This window comes from Rhinatrema bivittatum, chromosome 9 (genome assembly GCF_901001135.1).
Source record: "Rhinatrema bivittatum chromosome 9, aRhiBiv1.1, whole genome shotgun sequence".
Taxonomy (NCBI): Eukaryota; Metazoa; Chordata; class Amphibia; order Gymnophiona; family Rhinatrematidae; genus Rhinatrema; species Rhinatrema bivittatum.
Genome location: NC_042623.1, coordinates 176,548,242 through 176,574,769, shown reverse-complemented (window position 1 = coordinate 176,574,769; position 26,528 = coordinate 176,548,242). Strand labels below are relative to the sequence as shown.

General features: G+C 45.3%; 1 protein-coding gene across 2 annotated transcripts in view; it reads right to left on the bottom strand.

The window, feature by feature from the left end:
• Positions 1–26,528, bottom strand: part of LOC115099463 (cell wall mannoprotein HSP150-like) — a 127,690-nt gene that overhangs the window by 82,202 nt on the left and 18,960 nt on the right. The gene's annotated exons all lie outside the window — the stretch shown is intronic.

Genomic DNA, 26,528 nt, shown 5'->3' with positions numbered 1-26,528 from the left:
AGGCAAAACGATTACCATCATGGTTAAAAGGTGAGGTGAAAGAGGTTATTTTAGCCAAAAAAATCCTTCAAAAATTGGAAGAAGGATCCATCTGAAGAAAATAGGATAAAACATAAGCATTGTCAAGTTAAGTGTAAAACATTGATAAGACAGGCGAAGAGAGAATTTGAAATGAAGTTGGCCATAGAGGCAAAAACTCATAATAAAAACTTTTTTAAATATATCCAAAGCAAGAAACCTGTGAGGGAGTCGGTTGGACCATTAGATGACAGAGGGTTAAAGGGGCTCTTAGGGAAGATAAGGCCATTACAGAAAGACTAAATGAAGTCTTTGCCTCCATGTTTACTAATGAGGATGTTGGGGAGACACCAGTTCCAGAGATGGTTTTCAGGGGTGATGAGTGAACCTGGAAGATGTAGTAGGCCAGATTGACAAACTAAAGAGTAGCAAATCACCTGGACTGGATGGTATGCATCCTAGGGTACTGAAGGAACTAAAAAATGAAATTTCTGATCTATTAGTTAAAATTTGTAACCTATCGTTAAAATCATCCATTATACCTGAAGACTGGAGGGTGGCCAATATAACCTCAATGTTTAAAAAAGGCTCCAGGGGTGATCCGGGTAACTATAGACCTGTGAGCCTGACTTCAGTGCCTGGAAAAATAGTGGAAACTATTCTCAAGATCAAAATCGGAGAGCATATAGAAAGACATGATTTAATGGAACACAGTCAACATGGATTTACCCAAGGTAAGTCTTGCCTAACAAATCTGCTTCATTTTTTTGAAGGGGTTAATAAACATGTGGATAAAGGTGAACTGGTAGATGTAGTGTATTTGGATTTTCAGAAAGCATTTGACAAAGTCCCTCATGAGAGGCTTCTACAAAAACTAAAAAGTCATGGGATAGGAGGCGATGTCCTTTCGTGGATTACAAACTGGTTAAAAGACAAGAAACAGGAGGTCACGTGATGCGGTGAGCCTGGTGAGACGTGCTTGCCGGAGCTCCGGGTGCTAACCGCCTCAAAAGCTTCCAACCTGGCAGTGTAGATCGCAAAAAAATACCCTAAAGTGAAGTGGGGATACTACCAGCAGCAACCTTACCCTGGCGCAGTCAGCAACCGAGACTCGAAAGCCATGTCTGTAAAACCGCTGAGGAAGGATAAAGAAAAAAGTAAGCTGGGTGGCTCCGACGGCAAAATGGCGGATGGTCGGAGGTTGTCGGAGGGAGCAGGCCTCGATGACTCAGCGGTGGCGCGCTTAACCGCGGCGGTAGTGGAGGCCCTCGACAGCAAATTTGAGGGCATCAATGAAAATATGAGGGCTATTAAAGACTCTTTGGGGGAGATTGGCAACCGGATAGAGATTGCGGAAGGGAGGATTGCGGCCGTAGAAGAAGATCAGCAAACTCTCACGGGCCGCGTTGCTAAACTGGAAACGGCGCTCCAAACAGCTGATACTAAACTTGAAGACCTCGAAAACAGGGCGCGCCGCAACAATATCAAATTCATGGGCTTCCCTGAGGCGATTCCGGAGGGGGCATTACAACATACGCTAGAGGAATGGCTACCCGGGGCGCTTCAGATGGAATCGCTGCGAGGCACCTTAGCGATTGAGAGGGCCCACCGACTCGGCCCCAGGAGGGACCATGAGCGGCGTCCCCGGCTGGTGATCGCCCGATTTTTAAATTGGGCGCAAAAAACGGCGATCCTCACTGCATACAGAAAAATCAAAGACCTGAAGTATCAAGACAGTAAAATAGTCTTATTTCAAGACTTTTCTGTAGCGGTGGCTGCCAAGCGCAGGCTCTTTTCGCCCCTGTGCTCGGATTTATTCAATAAAAATATACGATTCGCCCTGCAATACCCTGCGGTCTTGAAAATATGGAAGGAAGGGAAGATCCACTCCTTTGAACAACTGGACAAGGCAACGACATGGCTGAAGCAAGAATCAGGGATCAACTGACCATGTCCTGAGTTCCTACATTGGCAAACAGTACAGGACTGGATGAGGCTACAGGACATGCCAGACGAGAGCCACGGTTCTACAGGTTTCTTTATTGGCAAGACCACTTAGTTCTACAACCCTTATTGAGGCATTCTACTGAGGGAAATGTTGAGGTCTTGCACTGTTGTTACTTTTCATGTATCTCTAGGAAATGTGGGTTCGTAGGTACGGGAGGGGGTTAGCACCCGTACGCATGGATCACTGACCTCTGCCCGAGAAGCTATCGGGCCTATTCTACATTTTTTTTTTCTTTGTGTGTATTTGTGTGTGTGGATTAGAGTTTATGGGGGGATGGGGAGGGGTGCGGGGGGGGGGGGGGGAAGCAGCAGGACACGGGGAGGGAACGCAACGCACGATCTAATGACAGGTCAGTTACGGACAGGATGATTCGAGGGCTGCTAGTCCAGGCTGGGGGACTGGACAGCCCGAGGCAGGGAGAGTTGAAGCGCCACTTTGCCACTGCATTACAGGTGGGATGAGTACGATTCGTTATATTTCATGGAATGTGGGGGGCATAGGAACACCTATCAAACGACAAAAGATTTTGAGTGCCCTACAACGCCAACGGGTAGGAATAGCGGGATTGCAAGAGACACACCTATCCGCTGAGGAGAGTAAGAAGTTGCGAAAGCAATGGGTGGGCCAATGCTATTACACTCCGGCGGTAGGCCGTAAGGCGGGAGTGGCCACGTTAGTCCATAAGAATGTGAAATTTGAATTATCACAACAAATTTCAGACGTCCACGGCAGGTATCTGATTTTGGTGGGCAAGGTGCAGGGCCACGAGGTAACAATATGCAACTGCTATGCCCCTAATGCATATAGTCATGTATATTTTCAGGAACTAATCCAAAAGTTATTATCATTACAAAAAGGTCCCGTGATCATGCTGGGGGATTTTAACTGTGTTCACGATCCTACGCTTGATAGATCACATCCCACGAATCCCCAACGGGTACTTGCGGATAAAGGTATTGGGTTTTTATGTACTGAGTTGGGATTACTTGACATATGGAGAACCCTACATCCCACTGAACGGGATTATACCCATGTATCTCGGGCGCACTCTACGCAGTCCAGGATTGATTACATCCTCGTGTCGGAATCTCTAATGGGCAGTGTCACTCGGGTAACAATAGGCCCAATAGAAATCTCGGACCATGCTCTGATATGGCTGGAAGTATGTATAGGTCCAGGAGAGCCGGTACCTCGGCGCTGGCGTTTCCCAAGTCATATGATGCAAGATAAAAAGTTCCAAGAGTTTCTCCAGACGAAATGGAAAGAATTTGAAGAAAATAATAGTGCCCATAAAAGTGATCCTTGGCTTTACTGGGAAACCAGCAAAGCGGTCTTGCGAGGCGAAATTATATCTTATGTTATAGCTAGGAATAAGGCGCTGAATGCACGCATTCTCTTGTTGGAACGTAAACTGAGCCAGGCTAAAAGTAAATTGGCCCAAAACACCAGCAGAGAATCGCACACAGAGTATAAGGAAACTCTATACTTGCTAAATTCCTTATTGCACGAAAGGGCACAGAGGGGTGTTGAAAAAGCAGGCCCATAATCTATATAGATTCGGGAACAAGCCAGGACGCCTCTTGGCGAATATAGTTCGAATCGCAAAAGGGAAGACTATCATAGATAAACTTCGGGATACCCAAAGAAGAGTATTACAATCCGGGAAAGAGATTTGTGAAGTTTTCCTTCCTTTTATGAGGGTCTCTATATAGAAGATAGAACAGGTGGGCGGGCACAGGAAGATAATTTTTTTCAAGGATTACAACTACCGCAGGTATCGGAGAGTCAGCTAGCGGCTCTAAATAAGCCATTACAATTGCAGGAACTTATTGGGGCTATTAAGGGGAGTAAACTAAACAAAGCACCTGGTCCGGATGGTCTTAGTGCGGAGTATTACAAGTGCCTAATACATCAGGCTACTGAACCCCTTCTACAGTTCTATTTGGAAGCTCAACGCAGGGGCCAATTTCCAGTGGGGGTAACAAGGGCATATATCACTGTTCTAGAAAAACCTGGGAAAGACCTGGCTTCCCCCGCTTCCTATCGGCCGATCTCATTGCTAAATTATGAGGCAAAGTTGTATGCCAAGGTTTGGGCTGATAGATTAAGCTTGGTTTTCCCCACGCTTATTACGCCCAATCAGGTTGGCTTTGTTAAGGGACGAACAATCACTACCAATCTTACTAAGCTAATTATTGCAATGGAAGAATGTCAAAAGGGTGAAGTAGAAGCCATGGTGGTGGGATTCGATTCCAAAAAAGCTTTCGACCGGGTTTCATGGGAGTACTTGTTCTCAGTGTTAGCTAGATATGGGATTGTCGGTCCCATTGTCCAAAATATTTCCATGTTGTATCGAAACCCACAGTCGGCGATAGTAGCTAATGGTTTTGTATCGGAGGATTTCAGCCTCCATAGAGGCACGCGACAGGGGTGCCCCTTGTCTCCACTTTTATATATCCTATCCATAGATCCGCTACTTAGAAAAATTGAAGAGGACCCATTGATACGGGGCTTTGTAAGGGGACGACAGGAATTCAAAGTTTCTGCGTTTGCAGATGATGTTCTCGTATTTTTGCTGTCCCCTCTGAAGTCCTTGGATAGGGTGTTATACCACCAAGCACAATTTGGTACCTTTGCTGGCTTGAAGATTAATATTGACAAGTCAGAGGCGATGGTGGTGGGTCCTAAGGAACGTATTGGAGGAGAGGGACACTTTCCATTAAAGTGGGTGACCAGTGCCATGCGATATTTGGGATTACAGCTCACTAAGGAACCCGCAAAATTGTATGAAGCGAACGTCTCCCCTCTTCTCCAAAACATGGAAAAGAAACTAAGGCTATGGGGGAAGCTCCCGCTATCTCTGTCGGGCAGAATCTTCCTCCTTAAAATGCTAGAATTACCCAGATGGTTGTATATCTTGCAGCAGGTACCCCTGTGGCTCACTAAGAAAGACATTGCAAAAATTAATCGTTTGGTCCGTAGATTTCTTTGGGGGCATCGCCCGGCCAGACTGGCCCTAACCACGTTACAGCTGCCCAGGAAGCAAGGGGGACTCGGTTGCCCTAGTTGGAGGGACTACAATCTGGCGTGTCTCCTATGTCACGTTCAAGATTGGATTGAGGGGAAGAGTAGGTTTTCACCACTGGAGTTCCTGGGTCCCTGGATGAAACCGTACCATCCAGTAAATATTATGCAAGTGCCAGGGTCTATGGTCCCAAAACAATTTAAGCGACACTGGCTCATAGAGGCCACGAGACAAGCCTGGAGATATTTGTGTATACGGAAATTGAACCTTAACGGGTGTCTCACTCCTTTCCTCACATTCCAGGGTAATCCCCAATTTCCAGCAGGGTTATCGATATTGACCTTTCAGCAGTGGCATACTGAGGGCCTGTCTAATATTTTTCAATGTTATGTACCAGGTACGGGAATAATGAAGTGCTTTGCTGATCTACAGGCACAGTATCACTTTGGATCGAAAGATTTCTTTGCATTCTTACAGATTAGGCATTATGTGTCTACTCACTTTGGGGTGGAGGCGCTGGGTACAGAATGGAATGAGTTACGAGATCTTTTTGAGCCCCCAACATTGCGGAGGAACTCCTGCGCCACTTTTTCTAAAGCATTGCGAGAGATTGTGGTCCCTTCTGCCTTATTGGATATTCAGAATAAATGGGTCTATAAGGCAGATATATATCTAGCCTATAATGATATAGTAGCTATTCTGGACAGGTGTCACAAATTGACAGAGAACGTAGTGATGAGAGAAACTGGATTTAAGGTACTTCACTGTATGTATATGCCTAGAACGAGACTGTATGCTGCTAAACTGTGTGATTCTGATGTCTGTATTAAATGTCAAGAGGGCAGGGGAACGTACATACATAGCCTCTGGGACTGTAAACATTTGAGAGGGTTCTGGACACAGGTTTTGACCAATTTAAGTACAATATTATTTACTATACTTCCAATGGATCCGAAACTGTGTTTACTGAGACTACTCCCGGACTCGTTGCTTGACCTTTCTATGTCAGATTCACTGTTCCTGGGCAAGGCATTACTCGTTGCTTTGCAGACTGTTATGGCTGCATGGATTCAAGAGGATGGCCCAAAGAGTGAGCAGTGGCATGGGCGGCTGGTCCAAATGATGCAATATGAATATATGTCTGCGGCTTCCAAACCGTGGAATTCGCGTGCAACTTGTCATATGATCTGGAAGAGATTTGGGGACACACTGTCCAAATCCACTAGAGACAGTATTAAAGAATGTACAGAGTTCTTTTATCAAGAATCCGGGACTGTCCGTCTGATACATTAGACTCAGTGAAAGTGATGATCCTGCTGTTGGGAGGGGGGGGGATAGGGAAGGGGGGTCAATTCAATTTAATGATCCGGTTTTGTATTGATGTTGCAAAGGTTGTTAAAGTTGAAAATGTTAAATAAATATTACAAAAAAAAAAAAAAAAGACAAGAAACAGAGAGTAGGATTAAATGGTCAATTTTCTCAGTGGAAAAGGGTAAACAGTGGAGTGCCTCAGGGATCTGTACTTGGACTGGTGCTTTTCAATATATATATAAATGATCTGGAAAGGAATACGACGAGTGAGGTTATCAAATTTGCGGATGATACAAAATTATTCAGAGTAGTTAAATCACAAACAGACTGTGATAAATTACAGGAGGACCTTGCAAGACTGGAAGATTGGGCATCCAAATGGCAGATGAAATTTAATGTGGACAATTCAAAGTCTTGCATATAGGGAAAAATAACCCTTGCTGAGTTACAAGATGTTAGGTTCCATATTAGGAGCTACCACCCAGGAAAAAGATCTAGGCATCATAGTGGATAATACTTTAAAATCATCAGCTCAGTGTGCTACAGCAGTCAAAAAAGCAAATAGAACGTTAGGAATTATTAGGAAGGGAATGGTTAATAGAATGGAAAATGTCATAGTGCCTCTATATCGCTCCATGGTGAGACCGCACCTTGAATACTGTGTACAATTCTGGTCGCCGCATCTCAAAAAAGATATAGTTGCAATGGAGAAGGTACAGAGAAGGGCAACCAAAATGATAAAGGGGCTAGAACAGCTCCCCTATGAGGAAAGGCAGAAGAGGTTAGAGATGTTCAGCTTGGAGAAGAGACGACTGAGGGTGGATATGATAGAGATCTTTAAGATCATGAGAGGTCTTAAATGAGTAGATGTTACTCGGTTATTTACACTTTCGAATAATAGAAGGACTAGGGGGCATTCAATGAAGTTAGCAAGTAGCACATTTAAGACTAATCGGAGAAAGTTCTTTTTCACTCAGCGCACAATAAAGCTCTGGAATTTATTGCCAGAGGATGTGGTTAGTGCAGTTAGTGTAGCTGGGTTCAAAAAAGGTTTGGATAAGTTCTTGGAGGAGAAGTCCATTAATGGCTATTAATCTAATTTACTTAGGGAATAGCCACTGCTATAAATTGCATTAGTAGCATCGGATCTTTTTAGTGTTTGGGTAATTGTCAGGTTCTTGTGGCCTGGTTTTTGTCTCTGTTAGAAACAGGATGCTGGGCTTGATGGACCCTTGGTCTGACCCAGCATGGCAATTTCTTCTGTTCTTCTGTTCTTATGTCAGTGATAGAAGGCAAAGTAATATCGCAGAAGAAGTCATCCTAATCCTTTCTGTCTCCTTGCCTATCTTCCGTGTAAAGTGATTCATAAAATTGACGTAGTGTACCAAGTATGTCTGTTGTATTTGTCACGTAGGTGCCTGCTGTGGTTTTCAAACCATTAATGTGAGATTTTTTCCTTTTTATCGCTACTATCCACGACAACAATTTACTAGATTTATTCCCATGTCAAAGAAGTAATGCTCTGACATCTGGATTGACTTTTGCGCTCGGAGATGTAAGTGAGCATTCAATGAGTTAAGGCATGCATAGTATGCTGCCTTATTAGATGATGATGGTGTTGTTGCCAGCTGGCATTTAGCTTGGTTTAGTTGAGATTCTAATGTTAAGATGGTGCAATTCAGCTGTTTGTGTTTTTTCGCAGCATATGCTATTATTTCGCTCCGTAGTACGGCCTTGCTGGCTTCCCAGAATAGAGATGGGTTAGTAATATGTTGATAATTGCTGTCTTGGAAATCTTCCTATTTGGACTGTACATACTTATGAAATTCTGTATCATTGGTAAGATGGCCCGGTAGCCTCCAGTTTATGTGGGGAGAACCACATATCTACCCAGATAGGTGCATGGTCCACTATGGCCATCGATCCTATATTTGCAGTCTCCACTTTGGCAAGTAAGTGGTTTGCCAGCAGAATATAGTCTATCCTTAACATCGTGTTGTGAGCTCGGGATACATGAGTATAGTCTCGAGTTGTCGGATTCAATATGCGCCAAGGGTCTATCAGCCCTAGATGTTTACAAAATTGAGCTACTCCCGATTCTTTCTTCTGACGAAATCCTTTCGGTATCTGAGATTTTTCCAATTGGGCATCAAGCACCAGTTCATATCCCCTACTACAATAAGGTCTCCTTGAGCGTTAGTTAAAAGTAGAGTAATAAGATTGTTAAAGAAAGCAGGGTCTGACACATTGGGGCCATAGATGTTACTTAAAGTTAGCTGTTTTCCCGCTAGTGTACCTATTATTATAATAAAGTGGCCGTCTGGGTCCTGAAGTTCCTTATTTAATGTAAACGGTGTATTTTTATTGACCAGTATGGCTACCCCTCCCTTCTTTCCTTTAGCTGGAGAAAAATGACACACAGAAACCCACTCTCTTCAGAGTTTTGTACTTTCTTTTTCTGTGAGATGCATTTCCTGGATGCAGGCAATGTGCACTTTTTTGTCTTTGGAGATGTTGGTATATTTTTTTCCATTTTATAGGAGATCCCAACCCGTCTACATTCCAGGATATTATCCTGTATTTACCCATTTGGAGCGTTCCAGGTTATGATATCCAAAGATAACTTTGTATAATAAGATGAGAGGGTCCAGGCTCCCAGCCTAACCTGTCCCCCAGAATATACAATCATTAGTGAATAGTGTCCACTTATCCCTTTCTCCACTTTCCTCCACCACTTAGAATTGTCAGATAAGCTTAGATCAAGTTCCGAATGCTTCTCATGTCTTTTGTGAATTCCCCCATCCCTAACTCCATGAATCCCAATTTGTGAATTATCCCAAACCCCATACCCTTATCCCTAATGAATATCCCCTGGAAAATCTCTAATGAACTATGTTCCTCACAATTGGAGAAACGAAGAGGTCACGTTTTAGAGCATTCCCTCCCCACAACACAGAATATTGCTCTACTGGGATAATGTATAAGTCAGTGGTCCATTATCCCAGGAAGATATGTGATTTCCTTTTTTTATACATAATTTATACTCTTAAGCTAAAGGTATGGTCTCTTTCGTGGTTAATGCTCATATCTTCAGTTTTTTTGTTTCATTCATAAAAAAAACTTTTACATAGAGCTAGAAAACGTCTACCATTTGGTGGTGAATAAAGTCCAGATCATGTAGAATTTATCGTGGTGAGAAATGTTTGGGCTGTCTCCAGGGAGTCAAATGATTGCCCTTTCCCTCCGTGCCATATCTTTAAAGTTGCTGGATATTGCATGACAAATTTAATTTGTTTTTCCACTAATGTGGAGCATTTGGGGGAAAAAGCTCTCCTTTGTTGTGAGACGCACAGAGAAATCCTGTGCGATTCTTATTTATTCCCTTGATAAATTATTTCTTGCTGTTTCCTCGATGCTGTCCATATTCTCTGTTTGTGAGCATAATTTAAAACTTTGGCTATTGCTATCCGAGGGCGAGATTCCGTTTCTTTCCTGGGGCCAATTCTATGTGCCCTTTCTATACGTATCTTGCCTTTGAGCTCAGGTTCCCCAATGGCCTCTGGCAACCAGTCCTCTAAAAATGTTCCCAGTCCTTGCTCATCCACGTTCTCTGGTAGCCCTAATAGTCTCAGGTTCGCCCTACGTGACCTGTCCTCCAAGTCATCCATTTTGAGTTGTAATTCTTTAATGATCCCCTCTTGTGTGCTCAGTTTCCCGGTTTGCGCCGTTAAATCGTCTTCGAGCAGGGAGATCCGTCCCTCAACCTGCTCGATACGCGGTCCCAGTTCTGTAAGGGCTTTTCTTACCTCGGTTAACTTTTCAGATATTCTGGCAAGCTTTTCGTCCAATGTTGCAGCTATTATTTCTTTCAGAGTTTCCGCTGTGAGACTACTCGGTAGTGAGGAGTCACCTGCACATGAGGCCGTCGCCATCTTGTTTTCCATCGCGGCCTTTGCTCGCTCTTTTTCTTTCTTGCCACTTTTAGATATCATAATGCCTGGAGATTGATTCATGAAGGTGACAATCGAAATGTGCTACCTTCTTCTGTATCCCAGTAGTGTGTTCAGGAGCCTTTTAACCGATTTTGCCGGTGAGTTTATGTTGTGGGGCCAGGAGCCAAAGCTAGCCATGTCTGCTTCAGCTCATCCCCCCACGTAACCTCCTCTTTATGGTTTTTTTAGAATTTTGTTTTGTTTAAACAGACTCCTACATGGAACAAGGAGAAAGAAATATCCTTCTGCATTTGGACTGCTACATCAGCCGTTGCTCATCAGGGTCCCCTCTGGCTAACATAATGTCAGAGCAGTTTTATTTTTAAGGTAGCCCAGAGGGAAAAGTGATGAATATCATTTGATGCTTGGGTCTGATTGAAGAAGGACTTTCTTATGCAAGTTCCTTGGGGGCTTTGCTTCAAAACCCCTGAGAGGAGACACTGTTGCAGTGGAAGCATGCACTGGCAGAATGGTCCGCTCATTTTAATTACGTGGTTTTTAGCTCTCAAGCAATGCTGTTGTACAGCATTTTCTTTTTTTTTTTGTATTATTTATTTATTGAATTTTTCATTTACATAGACAATATAACATTATCAATGAACCAGACAAATCAGAAGATTTCCTATCGTGCATAAGTTCTAACAAATAACACACAAATTCCACTGAATCAAATACTATATTGCAAGATAAGAAATTCTATATCCTGACTGACTTGTAAAAGGCAATATGATACCTAACCGGATTATAATAGAGCACTTTATATATAAAATAGTATCAAGAAAAGAAATAACGAACTTTTTATTTTACTTCTCCAGATTTGGGGAGGGAATCTACAACCACAGGTACCCTTGCATTGATGAAAGATCTCAATTGGATTGGTTCAAAAAATATGAACCTATCATTATTCAATTTAACGATACATTTACTTGGATACCTTACCACAAACTCTGCTCCAAGATCTCTTACTTCTTGGTGCATTGTAAGAAATTTTTTTCTGCGAGTCTGGGTTTCTCTAGCAATATCGGGATATACCCATATTTTCTCGCCTAAAAAAATTTTTGATCTGTTACGTAGAAAATGTCTGAGAAATGAATCTCTGTCTGATGGAAATAAAAAGGTGACTAATAAGGTTCCTCTAAATTCTGAGTTTCTATTGACTGTTCCAAAAAATCGGTTAGATTCCCATTCTCTATATGAGTTTGATTTTGATTATGAATATTTTTCCCCTGTGATTCTAGTATTGAAGTTGATGTTTGTTTCTTCCCCAAATTCACAAAATATATTTTCGCTATTGGAGGTATAGCTTCATTGGGAAATAACAAAATTTCCATAATATATTTCTTAAAAATATCTAGGGGAAGATGCATCTTCACAGAAGGGAAATTTACAATCCTTAGATTTTTATATCTGATCTCATTCTCGAGGAGTTCAATTTTCCTATTATTTGTTATTTCTCCTTGCATTATTTTCTCTTGTACATCATTCAGTTGTACAACTTGTTTCTCTATCACATTTATCTTTCCAGTATTTTCTTTAACAACAGATTCTATTTGAGATATATGATTTTTTGTACCAAGCATAGTATTTGCTAACATTGTAATAGAGGCTTCCAAAGATAACAACGCCTTCCAAACCAGTTCTAATGTAATTTCTTTCTTTTCCATCAATTGTAGGCCTAAGGCTGGAATCCCCCCCCCAACCCCCTGACCATGATTTCCCATGAACAGTTCCCCTCTGTCCTGAGATGTTGGAATCACCGCAATAGAGTCCGATTTTCCACCATCCACTGATGCAAGGGATTGCATCAAAGGGAGGGGGAAGTTCTTCCCGGGCTCTTCAGTAGATACTTGAAAGGAACCTTTCCCCTCTGACCCTACTCCGATGGGATTACTTCCAGCCTCCAACTTTGGGAAGGTGGTTGCATCAGGGACCAGATGTTGGTTTCCACTAGGGTACAGCATTTTCTTAACTATTTCTCATACAAAGCAACAGAATTTTTTAATGAAGTTTTCTATTTTGAAGGATGTACTTACTGTATATTTGGCTGTGTATGATCTGTTGTTTATTCTGCCTCATTGACTACTCAGAATATTTCAGTCCACTTCTACTTGCTGAAAATAATTACATTCTATGCCACTAATGATCCTAAGACAAGAAATATTTTACAGTCCCACTAATCCTCTCAGGGCCAAACATTATGGGGGTAATTTTCACAGATTTATGCAGGGGTTCGGCATGTGTATAGACTATCGAGGCCTAAATTCGATTACCAAGCGAGACCGCTACCCGCTCCCGTTAATCCCGGAGCTCCTTGATCGGCTTCAAGGAGTGAAGATTTTCACAAAGTTGGACTTACGAGGCGCATACAATTTGGTCGGAATCCGTCCCTGAGATGAGTGGAAAAACCACTTTTAATACCTGAGACGGGCATTACGAGTACCTCGTGATGCCTTTCGGCTTATGTAATGCCCCGGCGGTGTTCCAGCACCTGATGAATGAGGTTGCGGGACCCTCTGAACACCTGTGTAATTGTTTACCTCGATGACGTGTTAGTCTACTCCCAGCACCTGTCGTCACACCGTCAGCATGTCCGCCATGTGCTCCAGATACTTAGGGAGCATGGCATATACGTGAAACTGGAAAAGTGCAGTTTTGAGAAGACCTCCCTGCCATTCCTAGGCTACATAGTCTCTGCAGCAGGCTTTATGATGGATCCTGAAAAAGTGGCGGCTATTAGGGATGTGAATCGTTTTTCAACGATTAAAATTATCGTCCGATAATGTTAATATCGTCTTAAATCGTTATAGAACACGATACAATAGAAATTCTAACGATTTATCGTTAAAAATCGTTAAATCGTGTTAGTGCGCACTAACGGGAGTTAGTGCGCACTAACTGAAAATGATACAAATTGACACTTTCCAGGTCAGTAAAGGTCAGTTAGGAATGAATATGTGTTCCTATTGGCTGGCTGCCCTCTTATCTATTGATGTTAACCAGGTTCCCACTGAGGTGATGGTTGGGGGGATGGGAAATGGAAATGGAAACTCAGGAACACTAACAGAAAATGATACAAATTATTGACACTTTCCAGGTCAGTAAAGGTCAGTTAGGAATGAATATGTATTCCTATTGGCTGGCTGCCCTCTTATCTATTGATGTTACCAAGGTTCCAACTGAGGTGATGGTTGGGGGGATGGGAAATGGAAACTGTTGGTAGTTGACAAAAAAAGTAATGTGATCAGTCAATATGACTAGAACCTGTGCCCTATTCCTGATACCAGGGGTGTTGTGATCTTCCTGCACTCAGTGCCCTATCCCTGATACCAGTCTGAGACAGCTCCCTCCCTGCATTACTAGTGAGAGGCTGGCTTCACAGACAGGGGGGAGCTGCCTGACCCTCACTCCTGACTTCCCCCATGTCCCAGCCAGTGAATGGTGTGTGGGTGAGTGGGGGGGGGGGGAGGATGGTGAAGTCTGAGACAGCTCCCTCCCTGCATTACTAGTGAGAGGCTGGCTTCACAGACAGGGGGGAGCTGCCTGACCCTCACTCCTGACTTCCCCCATGTCCCAGCCAGTGAATGGTGTGTGGGTGAGGGGGGGGGGGGGAGGATGGTGAAGTCTGAGACAGCTCCCTCCCTGCATTACTAGTGAGAGGCTGGCTTCACAGACAGGGGGGAGCTGCCTGACCCTCACTCCTGACTTCCCCCATGTCCCAGCCAGTGAATGGTGTGTGGGTGAGGGGGGGGGAGGATGGTGAAGTCTGAGACAGCTCCCTCCCTGCATTACTAGTGAGAGGCTGGCTTCACAGACAGGGGGGAGCTGCCTGACCCTCACTCCTGACTTCCCCCATGTCCCAGCCAGTGAATGGTGTGTGGGTGAGGGGGGGGGGGAGGATGGTGAAGTCTGAGAGAGCTCCCTCCCTGCATTACTAGTGAGAGGCTGGCTTCACAGACAGGGGGGAGCTGCCTGACCCTCACTCCTGACTTCCCCCATGTCCCAGCTAGTGAATGGTGTGTGGGTGAGGGGGGGGGGAGGATGGTGAAGTCTGAGACAGCTCCCTCCCTGCATTACTAGTGAGAGGCTGGCTTCACAGACAGGGGGGAGCTGCCTGACCCTCACTCCTGACTTCCCCCATGTCCCAGCTAGTGAATGGTGTGTGGGTGAGGGGGGGGAGGATGGTGAAGTCTGAGATAGCTCCCTCCCTGCATTACTAGTGAGAGGCTGGCTTCACAGACAGGGGGGAGCTGCCTGACCCTCACTCCTGACTTCCCCCATGTCCCAGCCAGTGAATGGTGTGTGGGTGAGTGGGGGGGGGGGGGGGGGAGGATGGTGAAGTCTGAGACAGCTCCCTCCCTGCATTACAAGTGAGAAGCTGGCTTCACAGACAGGGGGGAGCTGCCTGACCCTCACTCCTCCGGGGTATTGTGATCTTCCTGCACACAGTGCCCTATCCCTGATACCAGGGGTATTGTGATCTTCCTGCATGCAGTGCCCTATCCCTATTAATACCAGGAGTGTTGTGATCTTCCTGCACGCAGTGCCCTATCCCTAATACCAGGGGTGTTGTGATCTTCCTGCATGCAGTGCCCAATCCCTGATACCGGGATGTGTGCAAGAAGATCACAACACCCCCGGTATCAGGAATAGGGCACTGTGTGCAGGAAGATCACAACACCCCCGGTATCAGGAATAGGGCACTGTGTGCAGGAAGATCACAACACTCCTGGTATTAATAGGGATAGGGCACTGTGTGCAGGAAGATCACAACACTCCTGGTATTAATAGGGATAGGGCACTGTGTACATGAAGATCACAACACCCCTGGTGCCAGGGTTAGGGTACTGTGTGCAAGAAGATCACAACCCTCCTGGTATTAATAGGGATAGGGCACTGTGTGCAGGAAGATCACAACACCCCTGGTGTCAGGGTTAGGGCACTGTGTGCAGGAAGATCACAACACTCCTGGTATTAATAGGGATAGGGCACTTTGTGCAGGAAGATCACAACACTCCTGGTATTAATAGGGATAGGGCACTGTGTGCAGGAAGATCACAACACCCCTGGTGCCAGAGTTAGGGCACTGTGTGCAGGAAGATCACAACACTCCTGGTATTAATAGGGATAGGGCACTGTGTGCAGGAAGATCACAATACCCCTGGTATCAGGGTTAGGGCACAAGTTCTAGTCACATTGACTGATCACATTACTTGTTTTGTCAAGCTACCAACTGTTTCCATTTCCCATCCCCCATATACTGTCAGTGGGAACCTTGGTAACATGAATAAATAAGAGGGCAGCCAATAGGAATACATATTCATTCCTAAACTGACCTTAACTGACCTGAAAAGTGTCAAATTGTATCATTTTCAGTTAGTGTGCACTAACTCGAATTAGTGCGCACTAATCGGAAAAAACGATTTTTAACGATTTTTTAACTAAAAAATCGTGCCTAACACGATTTTCTTGCCCTGCCACACGATTTCTATCGTTAAGACGATATGGAACACGATTCACATCCCTAGCGGCTATTAAGAATTGGCCCTGGCCCAGGGGTCTTAAAGCGTTGCAATGCTTCCTCGGCTTTTCCAATTTCTACCGTCACTTTATTCCCAACTACTCCCGTCTTGTGGCTCCATTAACTGCCCTCACCCGAAAGGGAGGGGGCTAATGCGGTGGACTGGCCTCCTTCTGCCTGCCAAGCTTTTGAGGCCCTCAAAGAAGCCTTCTTACTAGACACCTGCCTTCATCATTCGGGTCCCAGCCGGCCCTTCATGGTGGAGGTTGATGCTTCCAATGTGGCTGAGGGGGCCGTACTGAGCCAGTACTCTGATTCTGGACAGCTGTTGTCCTGTTCATATTTCTCAAAGAGATTCTCCCCGGCTGAGAGCAACTACTGTGTTGGTGACAAAGAGTTGCTAGCCATGAAACTTGCCCTGGAAGAATGGAGACAGTAGTTGGAGGGAGCCAACCGCCCGGTAACGATTTACACCGATCACAAAAACCTAGCATTCTTGAAGCAAGCCCAACGCCTGAATCCAAGACAAGCCCGGTGGTCGCTGTTTTTTGATCGATTTGACTTTAACTTACACTATCGACCCGGCTCTAAGAATGTTCGAGCTGACGCGCTCTCACGCTCTTCTGAGGTTGAAGAGACCCTTGATACACTTCAGTATATCTTGGACCCTGAGAAAGTAAGTCTTGCTGCAACCTTGGTGTCCTCCCAAGGGAAAACCGTCGTTCCGCGTCACTCCCGGAGAGCAGTCCTCGCTTGGGCCCATTACTCCTTCACTGGGGGCCATGCTGGTTGGAAAGGGACTTTAGACTTGTTAAACCATTTCTACTGGTGGCCAATGGTGAGACAAGATGTCCAAGCTTTTGTGGGCTCATGCCCTACTTGTGCTGTTCAAAAGCCGCTCCTCGGGAAGCCCAGGGGCTTGTTGCAACCATTACCCATCCTGGTGGAGCCTTGGACACATATCTCCATTGATTTTGTCGTGGATCTTCCTGTCTCAGGAGGTAATTCGGTCATCTGAGTAACCGTGGAAGGATTTTCCAAGATGGCACACTTCGTTCCCTTGCCAAAGCTTCCTTCTGCTCCTGACCTAGCTGGTCTGTTCGCTCAGCACATCTTTAGACTTCACGGTCTTCCACAGGATATAGTCTCCAATCGACGACCACAGTTTACAGCCCGTTATTGGAAAGCCTTATGCAAGCGCTTTAATGTGCAACTTAGTCTTTCGTCTGCATTTCACCCTCAGAGTAATAGGCAAACGGAACGAACCAATCGAACCCTGAAGACGTTTCTCTGTGCTTTTGTAAATGAACGACAAAATAATTGGGCCAAGCTACTCCCTTGGGTGGAGTTCTCGTATAATAATCACACGCATTCTGCTACGGGAAGCTCCCCGTTCCTCATTGCTTATGGGAAGCAACTTCAACCGCCCTTACCTTCGCCTGAACCTAGTGCACTCCCAGCAGTGAAACTCTCAGCTGGCCAGCTTCATGCCTTGTGGAGCTCTACCCAGGAAAAGATCCGCAAAGCCGCCCTGTCCGCCAAGGAGTGGGCGGATAGGCATCGTCAGTCAGCACCTATCTTCTTCCCAGGAGACCATGTCTGGCTTAGCACCAGAAATCTACAGCTACGTATTCCATCTCAAAAACTAGCTCCGAAATTCTGTGGGCCTTTCCGAGTCGCCGAACGAGTGAGAGCAGTCTCATACCATCTACGCCTACCCTCCTCCATGCGGTTACATGATGTGTTCCACGTGACATTGTTGAAGCATCTTGTGTTGTCCAGATACCACTCCAGGGCTCCTGAACCCTCGGACCCTTCAGTACCGGACGAGGTTACGTATCAAGTGCGTGAAGTTTTGGATGTCCGGTTCCATCAACGCCGATGGGAATACTTGCTTGCCTGGGAGGGTTGCGGACCTGAGGATAACTCTTGGGAACCGGCCCGTAATATCCTCGACAAGGACTTATTACGGCAGTTCCATTTGGACCACCCCAGTAAACTCGGACCAGCTAAGAGGGAGAGTAAGAGGGGAGGTACTGTTGTGGTCCTGGCGGCGAGCACCACGGCCAGGCCCTTACCTCTTGATTTCCGGACCTGCTCCTGCCTCCGGAGTTCTGGCTTGCGCTCTGTTTGGCGGCATCCCCGCTGGGGCAGTGCCGCTGTGAAGGGGCCGGTGGACGCCCTGCTCCTAGGTGTGCGCGAACACCACTTGGGCGCCTTTGTAGCCCATTTCCTGCCAGTGCTGACTCCGCCCAATTCCTGATGTCAGACGCCATGGCATTGATAAGCCGGCCGCAGCCATCCAGCCTTGGCCTTGCAATGGGTTAGCATCCCGGTTTCCTGTTGCGCTGTGCCCCGGAGTGACTCGTTGGGTTTCATCGCTAGGTTCATGCTACAGTACCTGCTTGGCTCCTGCCTGCTTGCTACAGTACTTGCTTGGTTCCTGCCTGCATGCTACAGTTCCTGCCTGGTTCCAGTACCCGAGTCTTGCTACAGTTCCTGCCTGGTTCCAGGACCCGAACCCAGTTACAGTATCGCTACTGTCCTAGTCTGGTTCCAGTTACCTGTCCCGATCCACAACCCGCCTAAGTCCCAGTGGCTGGGCCCCTACGGGCTCCTCCCGAGGGGGCTTCGGCTTCCAAGGGTGAAGCCACCTAAGTCCCAGTGGTTGGGCTCCTACGCGCTCCTCCCGGGGGAGCACCAGCTTCCAGGGTGAAGAGCATCTATGTCCCGCCTGAACATCTGCCTCCCAGCCTGCTGTTCATCAGAGACATTGTCCATCTCTTCCCAGTCTCCAGCAGGTCGGCCCAAGGGTCCACTAAACTGAGACTTCCACAACAAAAAATAAAATTAAAAAAAACAGAAGGGAAAAGAATGGAGAATAAAACAGAGGATATCATAACGCCTCTGTATTGATCCAAGTGCACCTTGAATACTGTGTGCTCACCCCGTTTCAGAAAGACATAACACAACTAGAAAAGGTACAGAAGAGGGCAACCATATTGATAAAGAGGATGAACAACACCTCTATGAGGAAAAGCTAAAAAGGTTAGCTCTCTTCAGCTTGCAGAAGAGGTAGCTGAGAGGAAATGTGATAAAGGTGTGGGGAGAAGAAGATAAACAGGGAGTGGTTACCCCCGAGGCTTGGAGGTAACCCGCATGGAGTGGCAGATACTTGGATGGGTGGGGGGTGATACAGGTAAACAGGGAACGATCACCCCCAAGGCTGAGAGGTAACCTGCATGGAGCGGCAGATACTAGGATGGGTGGGGTGATGCAGGTAAATGGGACTATTACCCCCCGAGGCTTGGAGGTATCCTGCATGGAGCGGCAGATACTGGTGTAAACCGCCCCCCACTGTGATGAGATTGCTGTTGTGACCAGGATTGGTGTTGAAAGTGTAGTCTTCTGAATGGGCAGCAAGCTCTCAGACGTTACCCACAGAAGTGTGCAGTTCAATGCCTTCCTCCCTTCTGGGCCTCCCACAGGGATTGGAGAAAAATCAAGTGCATAGGATTTGGGATACTATCACCGACCCAGTGACGTCTCTTGGCGGTAAAGAGTAGAAGCAAGGATAAATAGAACAATACTGTACTGTTACGGCTATGGCTGCTGTGCAACCGCCTCACCACCAGGGGTCCTCTAGAGCTGGCTCTCCTGACAGGCCCAGTCCATCTCCCTTGTTCACTCTATGTTCTGGGCTTCCCTTTATAACCCTGCCTGACAGTTCCCTCGGTGCTTCGGCATCGAGCTCGCTTGGGCTCCCTGCTCTAGCCTTCCTTGCTTGCTGTGTGTGTGGTCCTTGGACCCTGCTTTGTCTTGCCTTGCGCTGTGTGGCCTTCGGGCCTTCTACCCTGCTTGTCTTGCCTTGTGCTGTGTGTGCCTTCGGGCCTTCTACCCTGCTTTGCCTTGCCTTGCGCTGTGTGTGCCTTCGGGCCTTCTACCCTGCTTTGCCTTGCCTTGCACTGTGTGGCCTTCGGGCCTTCTACCCTGCTTTGCCTTGCCTTGCGCTGTGTGGCCTTCGGGCCTTCTACCCTGCTTTGCCTTGCCTTGCACTGTGTGTGCTTCGGGCCTTCTACCCTGCTTTGCCTTGTCTTGCGCTGTGTGTGCCTTCGGGCCTTCTACCCTGCTTTGCCTTGTCTTGCGCTGTGTGTGTCTTCGGGCCTTCTGCCCTGCCTGGACTTGCTTACTGCGCGTGCGGTCCTCGGGCTCTCTGCCCTGCCGTGTGAGTGAAGCCTTCAGGCCCTCTGCTCTGCCGTGTGTGTGTGTGAGGCCTTCGGGTCCTCTGCTCTGTGTCCGTGTGTGTGTGTGAGGCCTTCGGGTTCTCAGCCCTGTGTCCGTGTGTGGCCTACGGGCCCTCTGCCCTGCTGTGTGTGCGTGTGTGGCCTTCGGGCTCTCTGCCCTGCCATACGTGTGTGTGTGGCCTTCGGGCTCTTTGCCTTACTACTAGGTACCCTGACCCAGCCTGGACTCTGACTGTTTCCAGCCATCCCTGTCTCTCTCCACCTGGAGCCACTCTTCTGGGTGTTGTTCACTACACCAGAATACAGCCCGAGCGTAACATGTACTAGTTTGATATTTTATTTAAAACACTTTTTCAAAGAAAATATACTGTTTCTCAATAACAATGTGCACATTTCAACAATAGTTATCCCAATAAACCTTAACATATATATTTCTCTTCTTTCTTCTAAAGAAATGACAACCTACAACTAAAGAAGAAATGACAAGAACGATCTTTTGTTGCTTCTACTTCAGCTACTTATTAGATAAGTATTACTCTTTTATTATCTCTGTAATGTAGTTAATGTTCCATATATTGTTTCTTTAATTAAAAAGAATTGATTATTTGAGTTTCCTTTTCTCTCTTTTGTTTTTAGGTCCAGTATTTCTACTTCTTTCCTTGGGATTCAGGTAAGTATTATTCTTTCAATAAAGTCTTTTCTTTTCTCACTTTGTCTTAGTTTCTATTCTTTCACTGTCATTTCCTGTATATTATCTTTAATAACTTAAGTGTTAAATGTCCTTTTGGTATATCAACTTATCTGTTTCTTCTTCTGTCGGTGCTGGGCAGTTTTACATTTCGTCTTCTTCTTCTTCTTTCTTTTCTTCTTTCTCCTACTAACTTATTATTTAATAAAATCAACAAAAGAAACTATCTCCCTACAACCTCTCCAGGTCTTCCGTAAGCTAGTTAGTATGTTCCTTCAATGTAAATGTATTTGTAGCTTGTTGTTACTGAATATCTAGCTAGTATAAATCAAAAGATAATTATAACATCCCTATTTTTCTTTTTATATGAAAGAACAATTTCACAAAATAATAAAATCACTTTTGTCAGTCAAACATTCGTCCTTCTTTTCCTGCTACATTAAATTTTCCTGCTACATTAAATTTAAATATCCCTTATATCAGGTAAGAACTTTGGCTTCTATATATACACACCACCCCCACATAACACCCCCCCCCCCCCCGTGCTCCTATCTATTCTGTCAATCCGCCTCATGTGTAAAAATGACTTAGTGTTAATTGTGTAAATAATTACTCTGCAAAACGATTTATTGTAAACTGTGTAAATTATGACTTTGTTCAGCCCTTAACACTACACCCCTTGACCTTCTTCTTGTAACTTGTTTGAAAATTACTCCTTTCTCTTCTAAAAGTTCTTTGTTATACTGTAAAGCGATTGTTGCTGAATTATGTTTTATGTGAACTGATGAGATGTTCCCAACGTTCGTCGGTATATAAAAACTTCTAAATAAAAAAATAAATTATATATATATATATATATATATATATATATATCAGCGTATTCAATACTTGGCTTTGTCAAATATTGTTATTACTGTTGCAATCAACTGTTGAATGACAGTTTCTCTGTCATTCAACAGTATCTCTAATTAAAATGTTCAGCATGGAGTGTATTTATGTGATCTTCAATTCATTTGATGAACCATTCTAAATTTTCAGTTTTCCAGTGTTCATCAAGTCTAAGGATCACAACCACTCACACTCTAGTATTAATCATATTAATTTCTGTACTAAATGTGGAACAGCATCAACTATATATTTAAACCTTCCTATCTATCTCCTTACCTTTAGCAGGAACCCACACAATCATTCATTCACTAATCCTTCCCTATTTGTGTGAATGTTCTTTCATTACTTATAGGAAAATTGGTTCATACTTGTTAATTTTTGTTCCTGTAGTTCCACGGATCAGTCCAGACAGTGGGTTGAGCTTCCTTTCCAGCAGATGGAGTCAGAGAAAAACTCAAACGGTATCCTATATCAGGACAGTGCTCCCCCTGTGTCCCTTCAGTATACATGTTAACAAAGCAGAGAAATGTAAAGCTGTAATCTTAACTAGAGAAAAATCAAGCAAGTAAAACCTCTAACATCCAAATTGTAATTTGAAATTTAAATCAAAACAAAGAACCACTCTTTCATATATATATATAGAGAGAGAGAGAGAGAATATACTTTTGGTGCCTTAAATGTCTGATATGCTTGTACTTTGAGGAAAGTAGTAGACACTCCCAAAACCTGTGAATGAAAAACAATTCCAGCGGTCATATGAGAATCAGAATGCAGCCAGGGCAGGCATCTGGACTGATCCGTGGTACTACAGGAATGAAAATTAGCAGGTAAGAACCAATTTTCCTTTCCCTGTACGTACCCGGATCAGTCCAGACAGCATAGCCTCTTTTGATTACCTTGAGGACCCACTGATCCAAGTAATTTTGACCCATTCCTCGTGAAAAAGGGACAGACATCCACCTAAGTTGGGAACAGAGGAATGGGCCGGCCGAATCTCATTGGGAGGACTTCGTGGCTGATCCTTGAGGGTGACCATCCTGGAATGGACGTCGTCCATGAAAGGAATGAGACCATGATTGAGATCTAGTGCAGGTATTTCTTTGGGAGGCCACCTGCGGCTTGTTGTACCTGTGCTGCTCCCGGAAACGAGAGCGCGAAGGAAAAAAGGACTGTTTAGGGCGGTCCTCAGGCAGCCTATGAATCTTGTTGTCGCCCAAAGATTTAATAAGCTGTTCCAGGTCCTCCCCAAAAAGCAACTTACCCTTAAAAGGGAGAGAACCCAACTGCGATTTAGAAGAGGAGTCTGCCGCCCAATTTCGCAGCCAGTGGAGTTGTCTGGCTGACACCGCTGAAACCATGGCTCTGGCTGCACCCTGAGAAGATCATAGAGGGCATCAGCCCCATATGCAACCGTGGCTTCCAGCCTCTCTGCCTGTTCCGCCTCTGCAGACGAGAGGTACTGGGTGCTGAGTAGTTGTTGAACCCACCTGAGGCTTGCCCATTGCATGACACTGTTACAGACTATCGCCCGAACACTGAGAGCTAAGACTTCAAAAATCCTCTTGAGATGAATCTCCAACTTCCGATCCTGAAGGTACTTCAAAGCCGTCGCTCCGACCACTGGGATGGTGATTCTCTTTGTTACAGCGGATACCGAAGCATCCACCTTAGGGACCTTGAGCATCTCTATGCACTGGTCCGGGAGGGGACAGAGCTTGTCTATTGCTCTGCTGATCCATAAGCCGGATTCAGGAGCTATCCAGTCTCGGAGTGGTAATTGCCTTAGCCTAGGATGAAAAGGGAAAGTATGCGGAGGGGTTCTCAAACCCGCCAGGACAGGGTCTACGATACTCGATACTGGAACTCGGGATAGTCGATGTTCCCTCCGGAGGGGCATCTATGCCCAGCTTGGCCAAAACAAAAGTTATAAGCGGGTCCAGCTCCTCCCACTGGAACAAGCGTAAGACCCGCGGGTCATCCCCTTCAATCGGCAGATTCTGAGAGCACCAGCATCTGGGTCAGAGTCTGGAATCTTAGGGGGTGGGGTTGGAGGATCAAGAGGGTTTTGCCCCCCCCCCCCCCCCCCAGGTATGGTCCTAATCCGAGTGTTCCCTTGGGAGGCAAGATACTGGCAATACTGGTCTGCAGATACCCGAGGCACTTTGGCAGGTGGAGGGCCCGTACGAACCTTCAAGGGAGGGGAGTCTGTGGAGGGTTCCTCCTGCTGCAGCCAGCTGGCCACATAAGCCTTATGTAGCAAAAGTACAAAATCTGTGGAGAAATGAGTGGGGGCTTTTCCTGGCCTTGAAGGAGAGGGTACCTCATTCAGGGGGTCAGGGACCACATAAGAAGGATCCACGGGGTTCAAATCGGGGGGGGGGGGGGGGAGAATGAGGAAAGTCCAAATCCCTTCCCCCCCTCTGGTAAAGAAACAGTCTCGGTATGCGCCGACAAAATGGCTGCCCTTCCCGCGGTTTTCGTGAACAGGGCTGGCCTGGCAGTGCGCTTGCCGGCTCTCTCTCTCAAACAGCTGATTTCTCCTGCACCAACGAGGGCCCTTCCCTACCTGGTAAACAACTCGAACAAACTCCTTCGCGGGAGAGCCGCGAGGTAGGCTCTCCACAAGCAATACACAATGGAGACTTCGGCATCCTGAACGGGGGGGGGTGGGGAGTGAGGAGCTGCTGCAGGAAAAACGGCAAGGATCCCCTGTGCCTGGCTGCGAGCAGGAGAGAGTGTAAAAATAGCTCTGCTCATTGCTCCCTCCCCCATAAACTGCTTGTCCTTGTCCAAGGTACTGAGAAAGTAAAATGATCTCTTGTTTAAACTTTTTTTTTTTTTTTTTTTTAAACAATAAAGAAACAGAGGAATAAACCCCTCTGTCAGCCAGAGACCCGAGGCATGGAACTTCTCAGGGGTCTCAACTGGGGAGGGACTGGGCCACCAGTATCACCCCTGAGCCAGGCAATGGGCTACCAGGAAAGAGTCCTAGGCTGAAGGAATCAAGGGGACAGTGTCTCCCCTAGGCCCTAGTAAGAGCAAGGAGACAGGAATTTGCTGTTCCTGCTCAATAAAGTCTTTCTTTCTTTTTTTTTTTTTAACAGATTGAAATCAATAAATACTTGCTTGATCCTTAATAAGTAAGGAAAGAAGGAACTTTCGGAATCCATGAAACTGCTGTAAAGAAAGGGAACCACAGGTTCAACTATCTGCATCTGCTGGGGACAGAGAAATACTGAAGGGACACAGGGGGAGCACTGCCCTGATATAGGATACCCTTTGAGTTTTTCTCTGTCTCCATCTGCTGGACAGGAGGCTCAACACACTGTCTGGACTGATCCGGGTACGTACAGGGAATTGGGGTTTATTCTACTTTTTATAGGCCAAGAAGTCAGAGGACCTTGACAGCACCTCTGCTTGCTTAGCCTTCTGGCTCACAACTGTTGGATTCTATAACTGTTTTTTCTTTTTCTGAGCTCAGCAGATCCCTACTTTTGCTGTCACACTATTAAATAGTACTATGCACTACCCATTAGCTGTTTTTATTTTGTGTTATCAAGAGAATTTCTATATGGGTTTACTATTTTCAGCCTCAGAACATTTTTGGTACATTTTTATTAGTCAAACTGTCTCTTATTCCTCCTTTTAATCCTGTGCTACGGATTAGAACCTTATACCTGCACTCACTTCTTCACTGGTCCCTAGGGAAGCCATCGTCAAGGCTCCATGGTTACCACCTTATTTTTTTAAGATGTTGTGGAATGCACCACCCCAATCAGGGGTGTCCGGATCATACCAATTGCCTGGGAAAATGACATATGTTTCTCAAAATGTAGTTCTAGATGCTCAGACACAAAGAGGGAATAACAGAAGGACAGATAAGAGAGAGAATCCTCACCCACAGAAGCAACTCAGCTGCCCTAATAACTGTAAGAAAGGCTTGTACTACATTATTATCATTGTAACTATTACCTTTGCCATATCTGTGTACTCTGCCTTGATTTTGGAGTACAACAGCATTAATAATAATAAACACTATGATCCTGCTATTGTGTGATGACTTACAGTGTGAATGAGTGTGACTGTGTGTTTTCTTGTGTAGCAGATCCTGTCAGCAGGTGAAGAGGCTGAGGGATACTTCTTTATATCTTGAATGGCAGATCCTATCAGAAAGGAAAGGCCAGGGGATACCAGCATTCTCTGTATTTGTTTTTTTTCTCTACCACAACCATACATAGATTGAACAACTGTTCAAGTACTTGGCCTATTTTGTGCACAGAATCTCTCACACAGAGTTACACCTGATACTCATAGCACAGAACTTGTACAGCTTCACTAATGCTCACTTTCTCACATCAAAAAGAAAGCATGTAAGTCTCATCTCTGCCCCCTGGAGTACCTTCCCCCACACTTTGTATAAAAGTACACATGACTGCTTGTAGTTATAAAGTAGTGTAATAATATTGATAAGGATCAATATTATTACACTACAAGAAGGTCCCTACAGGACTGTATAGAGTCATCATTTATACTGTCCCAAAAAAAATCACTTAAGCTGCTCTGTATAAAAAATATCCTCAGCCTTCTACACAGTGGAACTTAAGGAAAAAAGTAACTCCACTAAATAATACCTGCTCTCTATACCCCAAACAGCCCACTCAGTGTCCTGAGTTGATTTTACTGTCACCTCCCTGTAAATTGTGGACTACAGTCCTAGATATTCTTAATTTTTTCCTTCTGATTTCTTTTTTTTCACATTAACTTGAAATTTCATGAACATTTCTGTGGTATATTCTGAAGGTTTTGAATAAAATGAGTATCTGACTACTTATTATA